Source organism: Schistocerca gregaria, chromosome 2 (genome assembly GCF_023897955.1).
Source record: "Schistocerca gregaria isolate iqSchGreg1 chromosome 2, iqSchGreg1.2, whole genome shotgun sequence".
Lineage (NCBI taxonomy): Eukaryota > Metazoa > Arthropoda > Insecta > Orthoptera > Acrididae > Schistocerca > Schistocerca gregaria.
Window position 1 is genome coordinate 28,665,979 of NC_064921.1, and position 8,222 is coordinate 28,674,200.

An 8,222-nucleotide genomic window follows, 5' to 3' on the forward strand; every position below is an offset into this window, starting at 1 on the left:
CCAAATTAATAATATAAGTGTAGACCAGACGTGACTTGAATTCAAAGCAATAGTATTGGCAGCAATTGAGAGATTTATACCAAATAAATTAACAAACGACGGAACAGATCCTCCTTGATACACAAAACGGATTAGAACACTGTTGCATAAACAACGAAACAAACATGCCAAATTCAAACGGACGCAAAACTCCAATATTGGCGATCTTTTTCAGAACGACTTCAGTGCGAGATCTTATAACAGTTTCCACAACGAAACTTTGCCTCAAAACCTGGCAGAAAATCCAAAGAGATTCTGGTAGTATGTGAAGTATGTTAGCGGCAAGAAACAATCAATGCCTTCTCTGCGCGATAGCAGTGGAGACAATGGAGACACCATCGAAGGCAATGCTGCCAAAGCAGACTTACTAAACACAGCCTTCCGAAATGCCTTCACAAAAGAAGACGAAGAAAATATTCCAGAATTCGAATCGAGAACAGCTGTCAACATGTGTAACGTAGAAGTAGTCAAACAACTTAAATCACTTAATAGAAGCAAGTCTTCTGGTTCAGACTGTATACCAGTTAGGTTCCTTTCGGAGTATGCTGATGCATTAGCCCATACTTAGCAATCAGATACAACCGTTCGCTCGACGAAAGATCCGTACAGAAAGACTGGAAATTTGCACAGGTCACACCAATATTCAAGAAACGTAGTAGTAGTAATGCACAAAATTACAGGCTCATATCGTTAACGTCTATATGCAGCAGGATTTTCGAACATATATTGTGTTCAAACATTATGAATTACCTCGAAGAAAACTGTCTATTGACACACAGTCAACGTGGGGTTAGAAAACATCGTTCCTGTGAGACACAACTAGCTCTTTATTCACATGGAGTGTTGAGTGCTATTGACAAGGGATTTCAGATCGATTCCGCATTTCTGGATTTCCTAAAGGCTTTTGACACTGTACCACACAAGTGGCTCGTAGTGAAATTGCGTGCTCATGGAACATGTCTCAGTTATGTGACTGGATTTGTGATTTCCTGTCAGAGAGGTCACAGTTCGTAGTAATTGATGGAAAGTCATCGAGTAAAACAGAAGTGATTTCTGGCTTTCCCCAAGGTAGCAAGGTAGTGTTATAGGCCTTTTGCAGTTCCTTATCTATATAAACTATTTGGGAGACAATCTGAGCAGTCGTCTTAGGTTATTTGCAGATGACGCTGTCGTTTATATACTAATAATGTCATCAGATGATAAAAACATTGCAAAACGATTTAGAAAAGATATCTGAATGGAGCGAAAATTGGCTGTTGACCCAAAATAACGAAAAGTATGAGGTCACCCACATGAGTACTAAAAGGAATTCGTTAAACTTCGCTTACACGATAATTAAGTCTAATCTAAAAGCTCTAAATTCAACTAAATACCTAGGAATTACAAATACGAACAATTTAAATTGGAAGGAACACACAGAAAATGTTGTGGGGAAGGCTAACCAAAGACTGTGTTTTATTGGCAGTACACTTAGAAAATGTTACAGACCTACTAAGGAGACTAGCTACACTACGCTTGTCCGTCCTTTTTTAGAATACTGTTGCGCGGTATAGGATCCTTACCAGAGAGGACTGACGGAGTACATCGAAAAAATTCAAAGAAGAGCAGCACGTTTTGTATTATAGCGAAATACGTGTGAGAGTGTCACAGAAATGATACAGGATTTGGGCTGGACATCATTAGAAGAAAGGCGTTTTCCGTTGTGACGGAATCTTCTCATGAAATTCCAATCACCAACTTTCTACTCTGAATGCAAAATATTTTGTTGGCACCGACCTACACAGGGATAAACAATCACCACGATCAAATAAGGGAAATCAGAGCTCGTACGGAAAGATATAAGTGTTCGTTCTTTCCGCGTGCTATACGGGATTGGAATATGAAGGTGGTTCGATGAACCCTCTGCCAGGCACTTAAATGTGATATGCAGAGTATCCGTGTAGGTGTAGATGTAGACGTAGGCGTAGGATAGTCAAATTCATAGAAAAACATAACATAATAAATAACACACAGGATGGTTTCAGAAAAAGTCAATCTACAAAGACAACAGTGTCAAATTTTACAGCTTATGTACTCAGGGCATTGAAAAAACAGTAACTAATTTGTAGTTTATACATCATCCTATCTAAAACTTTTGATTGTGTATGTCACGGAATCCTGTTACAAAGGCTCCCTGCATCATTTGGTTTGTCTCTGTAAAGATTTTCTTGAGTTTCACTCAAAATTTAATGCAGACGCATTGCCCCTATAACTCTCCTATCTCGAAATTCGCAAACTGTGGGACACAATGTTCTATCAGTATAGCACTGAACAATAGCTAAAAAACATATAATAATGAAACTTCCAGCTGACACAATTTAAACACAGGCGTGTGCAGGTATTCCAATCATATTTCAATCCTACGTTACAAATGTTTCGGTAATTTTTGAAAATACGTCGTAAACTTTCTCTAATTTTATACTGTTTGCTAATAAATTGTTTTGCTTTCAAATTAGTGTCATATTTTGTATGAATCTGAACTGGAAGTGATTTCTTATTTCTGATTTGATGGTAAATATGTCTCTGAGTTTCCACTGCTATGATAAATAGAATTGTTGTGTCTAGGAAACTTGCATACTCGTGGACGCTCTGATGGACCAAAAGCTGTGGGTCTAGGGGACGTCAGACTTCCTGTCGCACCCCGCAATCCGACCTGAACTCTGACGGAAACGTCGCTCGGAAAGCGCCCAGAAGGGTATGCGTCCACTTTCAGAGGCCCGTACCGTGATGTAGAAAGCGTCTGTTGCTGCTGCGTGGACAGGGCCAGCTCAGTAGGATGAGAGGAGGCGGAGGAGGCGAAAACTCCGTCTGCATTGGGTCGTCCCGCGATGCCGTGATGACACCCTCTAGCGGCTGCTGTGGCCACACTATCCTCGGTATCCGTGAATCTGGGGGAAGAATTGCAGAAGGATCACCATGCGCATGGCAGAGGCGAATTTGGTTGTGGTGCCGGCCCTGCAATGCGTCTGGGCCTGTAATGAGGTACCTGCATGCGCCAAGTCGACGAAGGATCTCAGCTCGCCCCCGCCGTCTGCTGCCGCTAAGAACCCTGAATAACACAATATCACGGAGGGGCGGAGCGGAACTTGCGGCCCTCCTCCGGCACCGGATGCTGAGGAGGGTGGAGCAGGTGGAGCAGTGTCCGATGGGGCAGGCCGTGAAGGAATTCCACCGGCGATGGTCTATCTCGTGGATGAAAACGATAGGCGAGAAACAGCTGCAGTGCTTCATCACTGGTGTGTGTGTGTGTGTGTGTGTGTGTGTGTGTGTGTGTGTGTGGCGTGAAGATTGGCCATCTAGGGCTAGAATGTTCTGACAAAACGATCCGCTTCGCCGCTGGACAATGGATGGAACGGTGTACTAGTTAGACGCTGTATGCCATTGCATTCACAGAATGTTTCAAACTCATTTGACACGAACCGAGGGCCGTTGTCCAATACTATGACTTGAGGCAAACCCCCGAGGTCAAAACTAGACGACAACGTCTGAATTGTGCTACGTGACGTTGTCGAGTTCATTGGCACACCAAAAGGGAACTTACTGTATGATTCAACGATAATCAGCCGACGAATATTCCAAAAAGGACCCGCAAAATCTATGTACACACGTTGCCATGGTGATTGGGCATAGGCCAAGCAGAGAATTTTTGTGGCGTAGCGGACTGATTTGGTTGTCCATGCCCTGGCAAGTACAGTGTCGACGCCCTAACTGTTTCGCACGAACAGTCCTTGGTGAAGTAACAGCAACACTTCTTTTTGCTAAGATTTGGGTATCAACATATGTGACCGTCCACCACACCCTGCTGTATAGCGAGGCTATGCCGACGTGCAAAGTATCGGCGCACTACAGACTTCTTGGCGCTATGCAAGGAACGAGACCAAGATGTGCGAATGTATGTTAGCAAAATGTTCAGATCTGAATCAGCTTCCGTGGCCTGTGCATTTTTCGTATAGCTCAAAGGAAAGGATTGAGGCAATTCAGAATCACAAGCATCGATGTGACAAAAAGATGCAACGGAATCGTCAAAGTCTGCATCACGGCCAATCGGAAGACGTGAAAGTGCGTCCGCATTGCCATGTTGAGCCGCCGGACGATACACAATCTTGTACTGGTATTGAGACAACAACAAAGCTCGCCTTTGCAATTTTTGTCCAGTTGATACAGGAACCGGCTTCATCGGATGAAAGAACTACTGCAATGGCCTTTGATCCGTTACAAAATAAAATTGTCTGCCATGCAAGTAGTGGTAGAATTTGGTGATAGCATACACAATAGCTAATGCCTCTCTCTCTATTTGTGAATGGGTACACTGAGGTTTGGACAACATTTTTGATGCGAAGGTAATAAGCCTGTCTTTATCACCAAATCTTTGCAAAAGCACTGCACCGATTCCGTAAGAGGAATCAAGCATCGGTCACTGAGCAGTGCATCTTTGAGTTTTTGAAAAGCTTCTTGGAACTCATCTGTCAAAACAAAGGGGACTTCTTGCGACTCAAGTGATGCAATAGATCTCTGTTTCGTGCAGCATTCGGTAAGAATCGAACATAGTAGTTCATTTTCCCTACGACTGACTGCAATTTTGTCACATTGCGAGGAACTGGAAAATCATATTTGGATAACAAATGTGACTGAAGAGGATGTAAAACTTGACGATTTATGACATGACCAAGAAACTGTATCTCAGGTTTGAAAGAATCACACTTGTCCAGTCTACACTTTAGCCCTGCATCACATAACACAAATTTGCAATATGTTCTTGAGGTGTACGAGCTGCTACGACAGTATCGTCCAAATAGTTTTAAGAGTTCGGCACTTTCCCAGTCAGCTGTTCCAAATACCGTTGGGAATCGGCGGGTGCGGAAGCACTGCCAAAAGGCAAACGTAAATATTTAAACAAACCCAAATGAGCATTTACGACAGACACTTTTTGAGATTTTTCATCGAGTGGTATTTGAAGATATGCGGCGCTTAAATCAGTTTTGAAAAGTAGCAACTAGCGAATAATCTGTCCCTGAGATACTCCGAGTGGCAATGGATAAGTACGAATCACAGTTTGTGGGTTGACTGTAGACTTTAAGTCAACACAGAGGCGAATGCGATCTGGAGGTTTGGGGAGCAAAACCAGTGTACTTGCCCATTGCACCTGAATCATACTGACATAGTATTTGCACTACCTGCTGAAATAATGGATTGGACTGTTTCAAAATCTGTTCTCTAAGTTTGACATCAGATACATTGTACACGATCACATCACGCAACATAATGTCTGAATATAAGCACCAAAAGCACATTTGAATTTGCATTTCCTCGTCATACCCTGCAAATCTGTTGATCATTCACGGTAAGTTTGTTCTGACCGTTTGTTACTATTAAAGAATTGATACCTAGCTGCTACCACATCCACTTGTTGGTCATCATAGTTAGTTAGAGAATCTACGACCTGATCATACTCGGAGTGGCGTTAGGAAATAGTTTGTTAATGAGCCTGAACGCTGCACTTCCTACCGTTGAGAGAAACTGATAGCTTTTCACAGTACCTGTTACGTTATGAGATAATATGTGGGCTTCATATTGTTGCAACCAGTCGAGCCATTCCTCTTCTTCTTCTTCACGAAACCGGCGAGAAGGCGGTATAGCTGTAGGTGTTGCTGTAAGTGGTGCTTGTGCTGTCGGGCGCGCAGTGTTGGCCAGTAGCTGCCGCACCGTGCAGAGCACTGCAGATATTTGCTGAGTCTGGAACTGAAACCTCTTGTTTAGCTGTGTCGCATCTGACGCTGGTGGCTGTCGCGGCTGAGCAGGGCGTGGGATGGGGGGGATGGGGGGGGGAGCACGTTGGGAGAGACAAATGCAAGAAACAGGCAACGCAAGCAAGAAAAATAACTAGAAAAGCAAGGAAGATTTCTGCAACGCCCACGTGAAAACACTAATTAGCACAAGAGACTATTAAAGCAAGTAAACACCCCCGAAAAGTAAAGGCAAGAGTGAAATAAAGCGCCATGAAAACACAACTGAAGATTCCGTGGCCGCCATGCACTTGATTCTGCATATAACTTGTCGCCAATGCGGGATCCTGCCCACTAGTCTGACATACGAGCTGTTTTCTCGGATAGCTAGACTAAAAATGAAGCAAATCACATTAATTAAGTTTATTACTGTAATGTGAACTGATAATACTTAACTTAGCGGATGTAAAATGTTGTGTCGCAAGCAATTGGCGACACGCAAGTAATAAATGTTATTCGATGTATGTAATTTCAATGCAAGCACAACTCAAGTCACGGCTATCCTAGTGCGACCGAGGCTGGCAGGAGCGGCGCTTATATTCTCTTCGTGTGGGCGCCACTCCTGTCGTGGGGTCGTCCTAGCCGGCGTTCTGTCGGCTGACGTCGTCTCACAGCCTTCTGTGCTCTATCGTTCACGCCGACGTGTTGGCGCTCTACGTTTCGCCGAAACGCAGGCAAGCACAGTGTTACGCTTGTGGTGGTCACGTACAATTCGTATGTTTGCAACGGAACAAACATAACAACTCTTCCCACTCACGAAAATCAAGTCAAAAGGGACATTTAATGAATGCAGTGTATTAAAAGCTTGCAGCTGGCATTAGCAAAACAAGCAAGCAAACAGTTTCTTCAGTGCTATGCCAGTCCAACAAACTTTTTGTTCATCTGCATATTGGTGGAAAACGTGTAAAATTTCAGCTGTACATGAGTCCCTCTGTTACACTGCTTAATCGTAACATATACGAACTGTTAAGCTCCCCACGCCTGTCTCAAACTAGCACGCACCTGACGGCTTATAATGGACAAGACATTCCCGATCTCGCAAAATGTACTTTGTCTGCCATGTATCACTCGCTTACGTGAACTTTGACTTTCACTGGGCACATTGTGTAACGTGATTGTGAAAACATATTTGGTCTTGATCCGTTTGATTCGTTTAGTTTTCAAATTCAGGAGAATGTGTTGTCAGTGACTATATTCAATGCCAAAGACAGTGTAGCTAGTTTGCTGAAAGAATGTCCTGAAATCTTTCCTGAAGCTTTAGGCAAGGCTAACAATTTTGTTGCACATACTAATATGAAAGGCAATGCTCAGCCGAAATTTTGCCAGATCAGAACAGTGTCCAATGTATTAGGGACAAAATCGCTGCTGAACCTAAGGAATTGGAAGGCAGCGGAACTACTGCGCCAATACAAGCTAGTCACTGGGCAGGTACACTGGGTTTGCTCCCCAAGCCTTCATGTCGCTGCTACTGATACTTATCCATTGCCACACAGAGGATCTCGTTGACAGATTATTCGCTTTTCAAAAATTGATTTGAGCGCCGCATATCTTCAAATACCACTCGTTGAAGACTCTCAAAAAGTGTCTGAAGTAAATGCTCATTTGATATTTGCGTTTGCCTTTTGGCAGTGCTTCCGCACCCGCCGTCTCCCAACGGTATTTGGAACAGCTGACTGGGCAAGTGCCAAACTCTTCAAACTATTTGGACGATACTGTCGTAACAGGTCGTATACCTCAAGAACATATTGCAAATTTGCATGCATTGTTTCATGTGTTACCTGATGCAGGACTAAAGTGTAAACTGGACAAGTGTGATTCTTTCAAACCTGAGTTGCAGTTTCTTGGTCATGCCATAAATAGTCAAGTTTTACGTCCTCTTCAGCCACATTTGTTATCCATAAGTAATTTGCCAGTTCCTTGCAATGCCACAAAATTGCAGTCAGTTTTAGGGAAAGTGAACTATTATCTTCGATTCGTGCCGAATGCTGAACAAATCACAGCTCCATTGCATCGCTTGCGTCACAAGAACGTCCGCTTTGTTTGGACAGATGAGTTCCAAGAGGCTTTTCATAAAGTTAAAGATGCATTGCTCAGTGATAGATTCTTAGTTCACTTCGATCTTGACAAACCACTTCTACTCAAACTTGACGCTTCCTCTTACGGAATCGTTGCAGTGCTTTCGCACGGGATGAGTGATAAAGACAGGCCTATTACTAACACGTCAAAACTGTCGTCCAAAGCGCAGTTAAGTATTCACAAATTGAGAAAGAAGCTTTGACTATTCTATGTGGTGTCACAGAATGCCATCACTCTTTGTATGGCAGACAATTCTACTTAGTAACGGAACACAAGCCACTGCAG